Here is a 16087-nt window from a genome sequence, read left to right as displayed (position 1 = left end):
AAAGAAAGAAAGAAAGAAAGAAAGAAAGAAAGAAAGAAAGAAAGAAAGAAAGGAAGGAGAAAAAAAAGAGGATGATGGAGTTTCCACTGGAAAAGCATATAGTTCAGTGTGTAGAACATGTTTTCTGAAGCAAGATTAAACTAGTAGAATGCTTGGCTGAATTTCTTGTTCACTAAGAGATGCTTCTGCATTTACAAGTTTTGTTTATTCCTAAGAAAGACTTATAAGTTGGCCAGGTATGGTAACAGACATCTGTGACCTCAACTATTCTGGAGGAAGAGGTAGAAAGAACTTTTCAGGCAAGGATTTCAAGGTGGACTTGGCAACCTAATAAAAAACCCTTAACAGGAAAGTCAGGAAGACAGAAAAGTCAAGGGAAAGAAAGAGAGGGAGAGAGGAAGAGAGAGAAGGAGGGAGGTAGGGAAGGAAGAAAGGGAGGGAGGAAGGCAGGCAGACAGGCAGGAAGGGGGTATTATAAGAAGTATTAATTCCTATTGTACAGATGAATTATAGCATCCAAAGTTTAAATCGGTTGTACAATATCACATAGTGAATCAGTTTGGATTTTCCAATACAAATGTAATTTGTCACTTGAAAAGTTCCAGAAATTAAAAAGAAGTAAACTAAAACGATGGAAGCATAAATTAAAATTTGAAGAGTTCATTTCCCATAATATTCTTATAGCTGATTCCAAATAAATGCCAAATGACAAGGACAGATTTATTTTTAGAATAAAAGTGGTAATGATTTAGACTTATTTTATGTCACTGGTTTAAAGAGATTTGATATATCAGCATTTTCAGACACTTCAGTTTTAATTTCTCATTATGGAAATATCTTTCAAAGATTAGAATGAACACACCTAAACTACACAGCACCGGCAGTCTGGATGCTGACGACTGTCTTGCACGGCTTCTGAATAAAGAGGACCTGAGTATACCCATCCCCACTTCTTTCCTCTGTAACAAATAGTTGTCTCTTTCAGCAGCATTTTAAATATTTGAAGATCACCATGTTCCTCAAAATGTCTTTTCTGAGCTATGACTCCCACAGGTGTGTCTCATGCAAATGGGTGCACATTGCCCCAATTTACATACAAAGCTTCTTACAATGTGTAAGCTCAAAACAAAAATCTATCAAGGTGGCAGGAACTTCGATGACTGGCTTTAGTAGAAGCGTCACAACAGTGGAAGGTAAACTTGTTATAAAATTAGCTCACTTTTTCAGTTTGAGTTATTTCTTAAGGATATCTCTCCTGCTCCATGACCCTGTGATTTTTACTGTAAAATTCCCTATTCATCCTTTTGTGTCAAATTCTTTCATGTCTCTTAACTTAGCGTTTGTCCACAGCAGGTTATTTTAAACCTAGATTCAGTCACTTATATAACAGTTCTTCCTTGATGTGATTCTTCTATAATAAGAGCAAGGCTAGCAATGGAACATAGACCTATCACTAAAAACTTCCTGTAAAGGACACTATAAGTTCTCTTTTAAAATATCTTATTACTTTGTTTCTTGTGTACATTTGTGCAGGCTAGAGAACACGTTGCAGACTTCTACCATGGGCGTCCAAGGAAACCAACTGAGAGGTCACCAGCTTGGCAGCACACACTTTTCCCAGTGAAACCATCACACTCCCCCCACCTCATCCTGAAAAGCACTCAAGAGAGTGCTATCTATTGGCTACAAAGCCAACTGAACCCTGAGACATAGGTCTTTAAAACATAAGACAATTAGTAAAATTTCTAATTTTACTGAGATTAGTAATGTATTTTAGATCCATGATACCCAGCCTAGCACCACTATTTAGACAGGGAAATAAGACACCATTTATGTTGTTTAACAATTTCTGTCTGGTTATGAACTTCATTTGAAATCAGATGCCAAAGTCTGTCCCATCAGATCAACTACAAACTGCATTTACTCCTACTTTAAATGTTTCCATTTCTGATCATAAAGAGCATCACACAAGGCAGTCTACACTGACCAAAACAAAGCACAATCTACTCTTTCCACCTCTGGCAGTGGTACCAGTGACAAGAATTTCCTCTCAGATGAAGAAACGTTGCCTTAGGTAACTATGAACTTTTACTTAAACAAAACAAGCATAAATAATATACTTCCTTTCCTTTTCCCTTTTAAGTAGCAAGAAGGTTATGCTTTCTCCACATTTTAAGTGGTCCTTTCAAATTCCACAACAGTTATCTGGTTTGGTTTTTTGTTTTGTTTTATTTACACACTGATAAACTAGTGCTATGAACATAAATTACAAAGTTGTTATATCAGTTAGATGAAGGACAGCAGTGGTTTACATTCAGATGGGTGAAGCTCAGGAGCAGAAATTAAGTGTTAAAAATTTTTAGCAATAATATGACTTTGGACACTGAGGGCCAGAGAATGAAGAGAACCAAGTGTCATATCTGCCTAGATTTCTGCCTGGGTAATGAATTAAAAGGCAAGATGGAGTAGAGGAAATTGATATCAGAGGAGAGAGGGTAAGTTCAGTTTTAGATCACAGAGATGCCCAGGAGGAGCTGTGGTAAGCAGCAGAATCAATGTTTGTGTCTAAAAGTCTGGAGAATGGTTAAGAATTAGGTATACAAATTTGGAAATCAAAGCACAGATGTATTTCATTGGACATGGTAGGGCTTTTGCATCACAGTGACCACAATACCTGACAGAAACAATGTAAGGACAGGAAAAGCTTGTTTGACTCACAGCTCAGTAGATAACAATACACCACAGTGGGGAAGGCATGGCAGAAAGGTTCCAACGGTGGAAATGGGAGTATATAGTGGCAGGGTTCATGGTGGTGGAACTAAAAACTGACAGCGCGGACCAGAACCAGGAACCATTCTAAAAGCCTACTTCTGCCAGCCTGCCCTCACCTCCTAAAGCAGCAAATCTCAACCTGTGGGTTGCCAACAGGAATCGCCTATCAGATAGCCAGCATACTAGATATTTACCTCACTATTCTAAGAGTAGAAAAATTTCAGTAACGATGTAGCAATGAAATAATTTTATTGTTGGGGGTCACCACATGTGGGAAAGTGTATTAAAGGCATTAGGAAGGCTGAGCACCACTCTTCTAAAGGTTTCCACAGCCTTCAAAACAATGTAAACCGGACACACGGTATGTGTCTATAATGGCAGCACTCAGGAGAGGCAGAAGGATGACCACAACTTCAAGGCCAGCTCGTCTATAAATAAAAACTGTTTCCAAAAGTAATAAAAAGTAAATAACTATCACCACAAGCTAGGTAATGAGTTATTAAGCTTCTGGGGGACACTTCAGACCCAAATATATTATACATAGTCTTTGGTAGAGCTATAGGGTTGGATTTAAATGTTTCAGTGATGGAAATTCAAGTTCTGCCTCTTGGAAATATTGCTGGTCTTCTTTTAGGATGTTTTTTTTTTTTCTTCAAAGAAAGTAAGGGGTTTTTGTTTTTGTTTTTTTAATGTGCATTGGTGTTTTACGTGCATGTATGTTTATATGAGAGCATCAAACTAGGAGTTACAGACAGTTGTAAACTGCCATGTGGGTGCTGGGATTTGAACCCGGGTCCTCTGGAAGAGCAGTCAGTGCCCTTAACCTCTGTGCCATTTCTCCAGGCCCAAAAGTAAGTATCTTTCACCAATGTTTACATGGTAGGTGTTGTAGGACTGTGGTCCTGGTAATTCATTTGAGAATTCAATAAAGAGTAACAGAGGAAGAAGACAAGGAACATGAAGTGTTCACCATGCTACATGCCCTTCTAATCCTGTCAAAGTGATTGTGACACACAGAACCAAAGGCAAACACCTGAATGCACACTGGCTGGAAGCACAGATAATTTTTATGCTAACTAGAAAGAAGCACAACATATGGAGTATTTAGCAGTGAAAAGGAAAAAGGAAGGAGCCAATAAAACACTCCTTCTTCTATATGATCATTCATAAAAGTAATAAATGGCATTCTATTAAAAAAAAAAAACAAGGTACAAAGAAACTATACTGATATTTATGGACAAGAATTTCCTAACAGTATACTGTCATGCACAACACGAGATTATCAATTAGTAGAGCAGTAATGGCCTAAATTGTTTTATCCATTCAAAAGTGTTTAATGGTAGGTGAGTTGCTCTATACAGTATTATGAAATACATAAAATATGGAAGATTTCTAAATCTTCAAGATTATGGTAATAATAATAGCACACAATAAAAACACAAGACTATAAAGGTAGGTAGTATCAATGAAATACAGAATTTCAGCAAAATAAATAAAAGTTTAATTAGAAAAGTCTCATAAAGATGAGAGTCAAACAGAAAGAAAAAGTGGGCGTGAGAAGACATTATATATTAGCAGGTGAGTGTCAAGGAGGAAAGTGGAAGATCAAGATGTCACTGAGGTGGTCTGAGTAAGAATGGCTCTCACAGGCTCACAGATCTGAATGCTTGGTCACCAAAGAGTAGCACTATTAGAAGGTGTGGCCTTGTTAGAGGAAGTGCAGATTTATGGAAGAAGTGTGTCACTAGGGGTGGGCTTTGGCGTTTCAAATGCTCAAACCAGGCCCAGTGTCTTTCCCTTTGCCTGCAAATCTGGATGTAGGACTCTCAGCCACTCTCCAGCACCGTGTCTGCATGCGTGCTACCATACTTCCTGACATAATGACAATGGACTAAACCTCTAACTCTAAGCCAGCCCCCATTAAAAGTTTTCCTTTATGAGAGTTGCTGTGTTCACGGTGCCTCTTCACAGCTACAGAACACTGACTAAGACATCTATCTACCCACATGATTCTGACTAATAAGGGAGTATTAGGAACCTACACTGTAGAAGCATATGGTGCCAGTCAAGACTTTTCAGCTGATGTGATTTGATTTGTGCTTTAATTCAGAAAGAAGAAAACTTTTCAGCTTCATACAGTCTCATCTTCCTTGTCTAAATTTCATATTGCTCCATGTTCTTCACTATTCTGCAAGGTAAGCGTATAAAAGGCTGGTGTCTCCAAGTTCTGAAATTAGGATGTGGTTCACCCTACTTTAATTCCCCAGCTCATTTGAACTTTTAGGAATCTCTCCTTTTTCTGTATACCTTTATCAAAAATTACCCCTCAAATCCTACTTTACTAACTCAGCTCTCTTTATCTGTAGCTAGCCATTCCTAGAGCTCTTCTTTGAAGTACTATAGCCCTCAGGATGATGCCCTGCCTCTGTGGTGGCTTCCTTATATTTACAGATACTGCCTGCCTGATTTGTCTTTAAGTAGAAGATGAGCACTTTAAAACCAACATCATTTCTTTCATTTTTCTCAAGAGTGCCCAATGCACTAAGACATAACAGCCAGGTACTAAGAGATTATGTCTTTGTTTACTACTATATCATATTCCTAAGACCCCTTTAATAGTAATCCAATTAAAAAATGGGGTATAGAGCTAAACAGAGAATTCTCAATAGAGGAATATCGAATGGCAGAGAAACACTTACAGAAATATTCAACATCCTTAGTCATCAGGGAAATGGAAATCAAAACGACCCTGAAATTTTTTTTTTTTTTTTTTTTTTACCTTACACCCATCAGAATGGCTAAGATTAAAAACTCAAGTGACAATACATTCTGGAAAGGATGTGGAGAAAGGGGAACCCTACTCCATTGCTGGTGGGAATGTAAACTTGGGGCTTGAAAGATGGTTTAGCAAGCAAAAGTGCTTGCCTCATAAACTGGATAACCTGAGTTTGGATCCCTAGAATCCATGTAAAAGCTGGTCATAGAAATGCAAGGACCTGTAATCTCCATGGACCCCCACATGGAAACAGGACGTGGAGAGAAAAGACAATGTGTAAAAGCTTGTGGGTTTACACACACACACACACACACACACACACTGGTGCTAGTATAAACAAAATGTTTCAATTTGAAATGATAAGTTCTGAACAGACAACCCTTCAAATAAAAAAACTGAATCCCATATAAATTCAATATGCATTACTTTAGGAAATGACTTGTTCTTCTGACTTTTCTCTTCACAGCAAGAAGAAATAACTCTGGTACAGTCATTCCATAAGAGAAGCCAAGAAATGATTCAGCTTCCCATGGAAGACTTTCCTCATCGCTCCCGGCAAACACCACAGTACAGTCATGCTTTCCAAAGTGCAGAAGTACAGCTTGCTCTTTTTATCAAGGTCCAAAATACAAAAGCAAAAAGAAAAGTCCTCCATGGGAAAAATGACAACAAAAACCTACTGTATGACTTCACTGTCAGGTTCATTTTAGATACATGGTGGTCCTGGGTTCACGAGTCTTCTAAACAAAAAACCCAATTCTCAAGCTGAGAAGACCTGAATGACTATTCCCTATGAACTAGTACTGGGCGATATGATCAAAGGTACCATACCAAGGGAGGAAAGCAATCAATAGTCTTGCCCAGCTGTGACACTTTGTCCACAACAATGACCAGCAAAGCACTTATATTTTGGCCAACAGCTGTCTAACTGGACTTAAAGACAGCTCAACAGGAAGGGAAGATAGAAGGCCTAATACTATAAACCTAGCCAACTACCCAGAGTTAGTGTGGTAATAGATCTTAGAGGAGAACCTACTTCTATTCCTTTCCTATATCAATACAGTCCCAACTACATTCTAAATACTTATATCCTCAGATAAATGTAGCTCTCACTGGGCATCAAAGAAGTTTCTTTTTAGGGGAGATCATTACAGAAAGTTACAACTGTTCAAAGTACTGGTAACAACTGACCATGGGGTCTTGTATTGGCTGGTTTTGTGTCAACTTGACACAAGTTAGAGTCATTAGAGAGAAAAGAGCTTCAGTTGAGGAAATACCTCCATGAGATCCAGCTGTAAGGCATTTTCTCAGTTAGTGATCAACAGGGGAGGGCCCAGCACATTGTAGGTGGTGCCATCCCAGGCTCAGTGGCCCTGGGTTCTATAAGAAAGCAGGATGAAAAAGCCAGGGAAAACAATCCATTAAGCAGCATCCCTCCATGGCTTTTGCCCTGTTTGAGTTCCTGTTCTGACTTCCTTCAATAATTAGCAGCAATATGGAAGTAGATGCCAAATAAACTCTTTTCTCCCCAACTTACTTTTTAGTTATGGTGTCTCATCGCAGCAACAGAAACACTAACTGAGACAGGTGCCCAAGGTCGACTGAAACATCTACAAGACAACTACATACCTAAGACTTAGGGAATATTATGGCAAAAAGACTGTGAAAGCCTGAAGAACAAGAAGTCTGAGAGAGTATGTCTTATGACAGAGGGCTGCACTATCAGCAACACACTGCCAAAACGATACTGCAACAATGAAAATACCAACCGACACGCTAAGGTGACAGGAGAAATCTCATGGGGCTCCAACCGTAGATGAAAATTTACAGGTAACTATCAACTGCTCAGAGGGACCCCCATTAATAGTTATCCAATACCAAGAGGTTAGCCCTGAAACCACATACAAGCAACACTAACCTTACTCAGCAGGCTGTATTTATATAGTTATGTGTTTATATACATATATAACAACAATTAACAAAGGAGGCCATGAATTTGAGAGGAGGGGACATGGGAGAGGTAGGAGAGAAGAAAGGGATGGGATGGGAAAAGTGATGTAACTATTTTAATAATTGTAGTCAATCAAAATAGATATTTCAGTGTTGTGAAAATTTTTCAAGAGCTTTTCTTACAAAACTCTTTACCTCAGAATGTTCTTAGGAAGTTGCTATACAAACAAATACTGAAAGAGGGGAAAGCCAGGTATGGCAGTACACACTTCACTAGCAGCACTTGTGGGTAGTGACACAAGGACCAGAAGTTTATGGCCAACCTAGTCTGCACAGAAAATCTGAAGCAAGCTTGGGCTATCTGAGACCTCGTTTAAAAAAAAAAAAATCAGTCAATGAACTAACTAAAAAGTGTTAATGACTATCAACTGAAATACATTCAAGTGCTCATAACACACCAGAGGAAGCACAGGGATGACACAGCAGCTAGTGAGTCTGTTAGGCTAAAATGGAACAAGGTTAATGCTGAAGCCAGAGTACCTGGAGGAAATTAGTTTTTCAACTACAAAATGGAAATTAAAATAATGGTAGATAATAAAAGAAGCTGTTCTGAGAAATTAATGTATGTTAAGTATTTGTACTACTGTCGTGGCGTATTAGAACAATCCTTATTCTGAGCATTGTTATATTTTTGTCTTATCAGAAAGTATTTTATTTTTTACATTTTATTCACTTTATATCCCGATGTAGCCCCCTCCCTCATCTCCTCCTGGTTCCTCCTTCCCTCCCTTTCTTCCTTGCCCCATCTCCCTCCCCTAGTCCACTGAAAGGGAGAGTCCTCCTCCCCTACTATCTGACCCTAGCCTATCAAGTCTCATCAGGACTGCCTGGATCCTCTTCCTCTGTGGGCTGGCAAGGTCAACCCACCAGGAAGAAGTGATCAAAGAGCAGGCAACTGAGTTCATGTCAGAGACATACCCTGCTCCCCTTACTAATGAACCCACATGGATATTGAGCTACCTATGGGCTACATCTGAGGAGAGGGTCTGGGTCTTCTCCATGCATGGTCCTTGGTTGGTGCATCAGTTTATTCAGGACCCTCTGGGTCCAGATGTTTTAGCTTTGTTGGTCTCCTTAGTAGAGCACTCCTGTCCCCTCTTCGTTCTTCTATCCCCTCTTTGTCTATAAGACTCCCTGCGTTCTGCCTAAAGTTTGGCTGTGAGTCTTGGCATCTGCTTCGATGCCCTGCTGGGTGGAGTCTTTCAGAGGACATCTATGATAGGTTCCTGTCCTCTTCCATGCTTCCACTGCTTCCGGTGTCTATCCTGTGTCAACAGGAAATTAAGCATCCTCCCTTGGTTCCTCCTTGTTAGGTCTATGGATTTTAGTATGATTATCCTACATTATATGGTTAATATCTGTTTATGAGTGAGTATATACCATGCATATCTTTCTGCTTCTGGGTTACCTCACTCAGGATGATCTTTTCTAGTTCCCATCATTTGTCTGCAAATTTCATGATTTCCTTGTTTTTAATTGCTGAGTAGTATTTCATTGTGTAAATGTACTACAATTCCTGTATCCATTCCTCCGATGAGGGACATATGGGTTGTTTCCAGATTCTGGCTATTACAAATAAAGCTGCTATAAACATAGCTGAGCAAATGTCCTTGTTGTATAGTAGAGCATCTTTCAGGTATATGCCCAGGAGTGGTATAGCTGACTCTTGAAGTAGCACTATTCTCAATTTTCTGAGAAATCACCAGATTGCCAAAGTGGTTATACAAGTTTGCACTCCCACCAGCAATGGAGAAATGTTCCCCTTTCTCCACGTCCTCACAAGCTTGTGTTGTCACTTGAGTTTTTGATCTTAGCAATTCTGGTAGGTGTAAGATGGAATCTTTTGCTTTGCATTTCCCTGATAACTAAGGATGTTGAACTTTTCTTTAAGTGTTTTTCCGCCATTTGATATTCCTCTATTGAGAACTTTCTGTTTAGCTCTGTACCCATTTTTAAATGGATTATTTTATTTTATTTTTTTTTTTGGTGTTTAATTTCTTGAGTGTCTTTTAATATATTCTGAGTATTAGTCCTCTGTTGGATGTAGGGTTGGTGAAGATCTCTTCCCAGTCTGTAGGCTGTTGTTTTGTTCTGTTGACAGTGTCTTTTGCTTTACAGAAGCTTTTCAGTTTCATGAGGTCCCATTTATTAATTGTTGATCTTAGAGCCTGAGCTGCTAGTGTTCTGTTCAGGAAGTTATTTCCCGTGCCCATGAGTTCAATGTTCTTCTCCACTTTAAAAAAGAGTATTTTAAGTCAGCCTACAAGGGAACACATTGCTACAGCATGGTCTGGTGCTTTGTATATGACTGTTAAATATTTTGCTCCCTGGCAGCGACTTGTTCTATTTTACAAGCAGACTATCATGTACCAGAAATAACATTTATGAACCTTGCTTCCAAAATTAGCCTGATTGGCTAAATAAAGTTACCTTCTCAGCTGGGCAGGACAGAAGTGAGGTAGGTGGAGCTAAGGTTCTTGGGCTGGGAGGAAAAAGGATCATGGGAAGGAGGGAGACAGGTACAAGGGAGGAGAAGAAGTGGAGATCACCATGGGTTAGTGTAAAGAAAATGGAGATCACCATGGGTTAGTGTAAAGGAGAAATGTACTCTGAGGCAGCCCAGATGGAAAGCATGTGCAAGTATTTACATTATTTTGGGTAAAAAGTAGCCCAGGTATGAATGATTAGAGCAAAAAGCATGGGATGTGGGAGTGGGAGCTAATAAAGTAGTTAGGGGATTAATATCAACCCAGCCCCAAGTGAAATAAGGCTTATTGAAAATCTACCAGGTGTTTGTATTTTTTATTGATATGACAGCAAGTTAAACATAACTGTTTTAATAATCCATATGGTATAATAATAAACATTAAAATCATTTTCATTTCTACAACAACATATGTGCTAAAAATTATGATAAATCCCATCAAATTAGAATTGAAAGAACAAAATATTTGTGATGGCTAAATCTTGTTTGTCCACTTGACTACATTTGGAATTAACTAAAATTAACTAAGCAGAGATATTTTTCTTGGTTGGATTATCTGAGGTGGGAGATCCACTCTAATTCAGATCATTTGAACTCAGGAGATCAATCCTAAATCTGGGCCATACCTTCTAGTGGTGGCCCACATAAAGACAGGGAAGAAGGAAGCATTTGAGTTTTGCTTGCTTACCCACACTCTGAATGTGCTGAAGCATTTCTTCACTGGTGTTAGGACCTACTTCTTCAGAATTCCAAGGTAGCCTGCAAACCAACAGCTCTCTTAGGACTTCTCTGGGACTCTAGAACAGACTGGGAATGCTGAGACATCCAGTCTTGTGGACTGAACAACTACCAGATCCCTCTCCTTTCCATCAAGAGACAGACATAGTTAAACTACTACTAGGACCACAGCTTGTAAATCACTCTAATAAATTCCATATGTGTTATTTCTATCTGTTCTGTTCCTTTAGAGAACCCTGACTAATATAACATCTTTGCTGAAATCAGACCATCACCCTTTCACTGCACAGGTTTTACAGCATGGTAAAGAGGACAGCAGGGGGCGTTTCTTCAGGGCACATTAAGGCAGAGCTTAATCCCAGCTCTGTGGTAGGTGCAGGTGGATCTCTGTGAGTTCCAGGCCATCCTGGTCTTCATGGTGAATTCCAAGACAGCTACGGCTATACAGTAAGACCCTGTCTCAAAAACACACACTAAAAACTCCAACATTTTTGTTCCCTGATAACTGGAGAAGATAAGTGGTGAGCAGAAGTTCCTGCGGCATCTATTTAGTAAGATGTGGTTGGTTTTTTTGGTTTTGTTTTTTAAAGTTAGGATAAACACTGATGAAAGAGTTTGAGCTTGGGGCTGGAGAAATGGCTCAGAGTTAAGAACACTGGCTGTTCTTCCAAAGGTCCTGAGTTCAATTCCCAGCAACCACATGGTGGCTCACCACCATCTATAATGGGATCTGGTGTCCTCTTCTGGCCTGCTTGCGCACATACAGGCAGAATGCTGTATAAACAATAAATAAATCTTAAAAAAAAAAAAAAAAGAGTTTGAGCTTTTCATTCAAGGCAAAGGGAAAAAAAAGAAATGATAGATATTTACAGTTTTTTTTGTTTTTTTTTTTTTTTCTAGCTAATACCCAAGTGCCTAATTTGGACTGAAATTAAAATATTCCTGAAACAATCCCTACCCAGAAGACTAAATATCACTGTGACCCAAGGGATAAAGGACATTTGGCTCTAGAGGTTGAGTCAGGGAGAGAAGCCTATCACTGTAATTATCTTTCTGGCCTTTCTTCTCACCTCTACTTCCAAGCCTTCTAAATTGCAGTCATACTAGATTTCACATCTGGATGCCACCCACATGCCTGCAATACAACCATATTTCCCCCCAGGTATGTAAAAGTGACATATTTAAGTTCCCTTCGAAGTCTATCACATCCATAACACACCTAAGGCAAAAAAAACAAACCAAGCAACCAACCAACCAACCAAACAAACAAACAAAAACCCATGGTTTGTCCTTCCTCTAACTCTTAAAACTTGTAAGCACCTGGCCTAGTTTTGATTCTGTTGCCATGATAAAATACCCTGCCAAAAAGCAACTTAGGAGAAAAGGTGGTTAACAACAGCTTACAATTCCAGGCTACACCGCACTATTATGGGGAGGTTGAGAAAGGACTACCAGCTAGTATATTACATCCATAGTTGGTATCAGAGCGAAATGCAGACATGGGCACTTGCTTACGCTCTTACACTCACATTCATTTCCCCACTCTCATAGAGTCCAGGGACCCATGCACGGGGAATGATGCTGGCCACAGTGGCCTGGGTCTTCCCTACATCAATTAGCTTAATTATCAAGACCTTCTACCACAGACTTGTTCACAGGCCAGCCCAAGACAGATCATCCCTCATGAGACTCTTCCCAAGTGTGTCAAGGTAACAATTAATGCCGACCATCAAAGCACCTATCCATCCACTATCAAAGCTGCATGAGTCCCATAAAATGATATGGGACTTCATATCATTTTACTCCCAACTTCATATCACTTACTCCCAACTATGTGAATTTCTTACCATTCAACAAATGGTTCCTGCATAAAAATAGTGCTGGCCACCTTTTATTTACGAGGGGTATGTTACAAATCTCCACTGAATGACTGAAACCATGATCAGTCCTAAGCTATACTCTGTGTATCTTCCTATCTGCCTTGTAGCTGCCACATGTTATCAAGAGTTAATCTTTTTACTTTGGGGCCACTGCAAGTACATTATTGGTTGCTTAAAAGCACACACTAGAATACTGTGGTAGTTTATCAGATAGCACAGAGAGCCACTAGGTGAAGCATGGGTGGGTAGCCTAAAGCTACCCATAGACAGACATACACAACAAATGAAAATTCACATCTTGGATAGGTTGAAGCAAGATGGCATGAAATTTTACCAAACTCCTCTGCATAGTACACAAATTTAAAACTTGCAACGTGTTTATTTCTTGAATTTGTCAATTAAAATTTTCAAACTAAGATGACTACAGGATAATTGTTGCTACAGGAAGTAAAACCCTATGAGAGAAAGAGACACAGACAGACAGAGACAGACAGAGAAAAAGAGAGACAGACAGACAGACAGACAGATGCCTCTGATGGCCTGAAGAGGATCTTTCAGGTAGGAATTCTATTTTTTAGGAACTGTATAGGTAGTCTCAGTTCAAAGGCCTTTTAAAAATGTATTGCTATTTATATCCAAGTATGTGTGTGTATGTGTGGGTGTGCATGCCACAGTGTGTATGTTCAACTTCGTGGAGATGGTTCTTTTCACCTTGAGTTCTGGGAATCACAATCAGGCTGCCAGGCTTGCACAAGTGTCTTTACTCATTGATCTATCTCATCAATCTCAAAAGCAACTTTTCAAAAAAACTTAAATACTCCATGAATTTCTGACAGGCAGAGAGGCACTAAAGAAAAGGGCTATCTACTTGGCCACTATAAACAAATGGTATTAGTAGTTAGACCTTATTAATAAATTATCCTAAAAGAAATTAATCAGCAAACAGAATAAACTCTGTGTTCCCTTAACCCCCAATGAAAAACTAAGCCATACAACATGGTTCATGTAGATAATCTATGCAATTTGGAAAGTTGAGAAAGGAGGTGACCCCAAGAAGTTTCAGCCCAGCTGTATTACCAAGTGAGGTCTCTATACCTCTGATCTCCTAATACAGTATGCATCGGGTCATATGTAAGGTTGCTGCTCTGTCCTTCCAACTTGCCATTTATAAGACCACAATTAACATCTTTCTTCTGCCTCCTCTATGAATATATTATAATAAAACACTACTTGTATGCAAAAGAACACAGGATTATTTACTTGGTTTATTGTTCTTACATTTCATATAAGCAGCATTTTCCTGGGTGTTAATGCTTAATGGTTTTGTGCCTCTAGCTTTTATGATAAACCTTAAACATCCTTTGAACTCATGTTTTACTACTACAAAGGCAACCATTCAAAAACTACACAGACAGAAAAGTAATGAACCTTCTTGGTTCAACCTAAGTATTCAAAGTAATAGGTTACCAACAAAGAACATTCCATTCTTTTTTCCTGGTTTTTAAATTTTTAAGGTGTATTTATTTAACGTGTATGCATGTTTTATCTTCATGTATGTATGTGCATGCCTGGTTTTCTGAGGAGGTTTTCTGAGAGAGTGTCAGATTCCCTGGAACTGAAGTTACAGATGGATGTGAGCAATCATGTGGGTGCTGGGAGCCCAATCTAGGCCCTCTTCAAGAGCATCAAGGTATGTAAACCAATAAGCCATCTCTCCAGTACCTAATTCGTTTTAGTACCAACTCCTGCCAAGGTATTAATTCTGTACCCGAACTAACATAACTTTTTTTTTTTCTAACATAACTTAAAGCTTTGTTTTTCTATGAAACTAGCAAATAAGATTTTAAAAGAAAGGGATGCAATAAATATATTTTTATAGGTAGATTTCAGAGAAGCAATACAGAAAACTGATAGTTGACTAGGTCTGTGCTTTGCTACCATTTTCTATAGTCCCTTTTCTATGAAACACTCACCATATGCTAAATAGTACAAATTCTTGCTGTAAAGGAAGGGAGACAGAATGCAAGGATGCAGTGGGTTAAAGGGAAATAATGGTATTACGGGCTTAAGTAAGTGGAAGACAGCTAGGAAGGCAGAGCAGATAAGGAATATGGAAATGAAGAACTAACCCAAAAGACATTTTAAATAGGTCACATGGAAACTTACTACTGTAGAAACTTCCTGAAAATATATACACATATAAAAAGCATTAAAGGGACCAGAGAGAGGCTCAGCAGTTAAGAACACTGACTACTCTTCCAGAGGAGCCAGCTTCATTTCCCAGCACCCACATAGTGGCTCATTCCCACCTGCAACAACTTCTCACTCAGTTCACTGGAGATCAGCAAATGATGAAAAGGTAAAGTGGCATAAGTGACTCTTCCATGCACGTCCCTGTACTGAGAGTAGATTTAATGTACTTAACAGTCAATTATGGCCTTGATAATGCTGACATCAAGAACATGAGGGAGTTGGCTCAGCTGATAAAGTGCTGTTGTGTAAGCATAAGAAACTAAGTTTGGATCCCCAACACCAGGTACAGAGGCAAACATCTGTAACCTTAGCATTGGGGCAGTGTTATGTGGGGGTATGATGGCAGGGACAGTAATAGGAGGATGTCTGCAACTGACTGGAACACTCAGTGTGGCAGAATCAGTGAGCTCAAGGCTCAATGTGAGACCTTGTCTCAAAAAAAAATAAAGTAGGTGGTTCTGATTAGCTGTTAAAGGTGCTTGCAAAACAAAAGAAATAAAAACAACAACAAAACTCCCACAAAAACAACAACAACAAACCTAGCTAAATTTCTGGGACCCTTTTCCTTGCAACAACTGAATTCCATAAGTTGTCCTCCTGCCTCCACATGCATGACATAACATGATGTGTACACACAGGCACTATTTCATCACTACCTGTTTTATTAAAAACCCATATACAAAGTAAATAAATGTAAAAAACAAAGTGGAAAGTGACTAAGACAGACTTATGATATCAACCTCTGGCATTCAAATGCACACATAAAGATGTGCAGAGACATCCAAACATAAATGTGCATAAATGCACACATACAAGGGATTCTGTTCATCAGTTAAGAAACTAATTTAGAAGCACACTCAACTTCTAAGTAGGAGCCTCTAGCTATTTGCCAACTATATAAAACTTGCAAGATGCAATCCTCACATTTTCTACAGTAAGAAATATCTCACTTAGTAAGATATTTCATCCTGGGGAAGATAGCATAAAGAGGTACAAGTCACAACAGTAAAGAACGAAAAGTAAGATTAAGAGATATTTCATGTCTTCTCTGTCTGACAGAACTCAGTTTTCTTTCTCTTCTGCAGTTACCAGAACAGTATGTACAGGGGATGGAAAATCTGTATTTACACACACACACACACACACACACACACACACACACACACACACACA

At 39.1% G+C, this 16087-nt stretch overlaps 1 protein-coding gene across 7 annotated transcripts in view; it reads right to left on the bottom strand.

Moving 5' to 3' along the window:
* Positions 1-16087, bottom strand: part of Akap13 (A-kinase anchoring protein 13) — a 279187-nt gene that overhangs the window by 116496 nt on the left and 146604 nt on the right. The window lies entirely within an intron of this gene.

The sequence above is a fragment of the Psammomys obesus genome, unplaced genomic scaffold (genome assembly GCF_907164565.1).
Source record: "Psammomys obesus unplaced genomic scaffold, mPsaObe1.curated_primary_1811, whole genome shotgun sequence".
NCBI classification, from domain to species: domain Eukaryota; kingdom Metazoa; phylum Chordata; class Mammalia; order Rodentia; family Muridae; genus Psammomys; species Psammomys obesus.
This window is presented reverse-complemented; position numbering and strand designations above follow the sequence as displayed.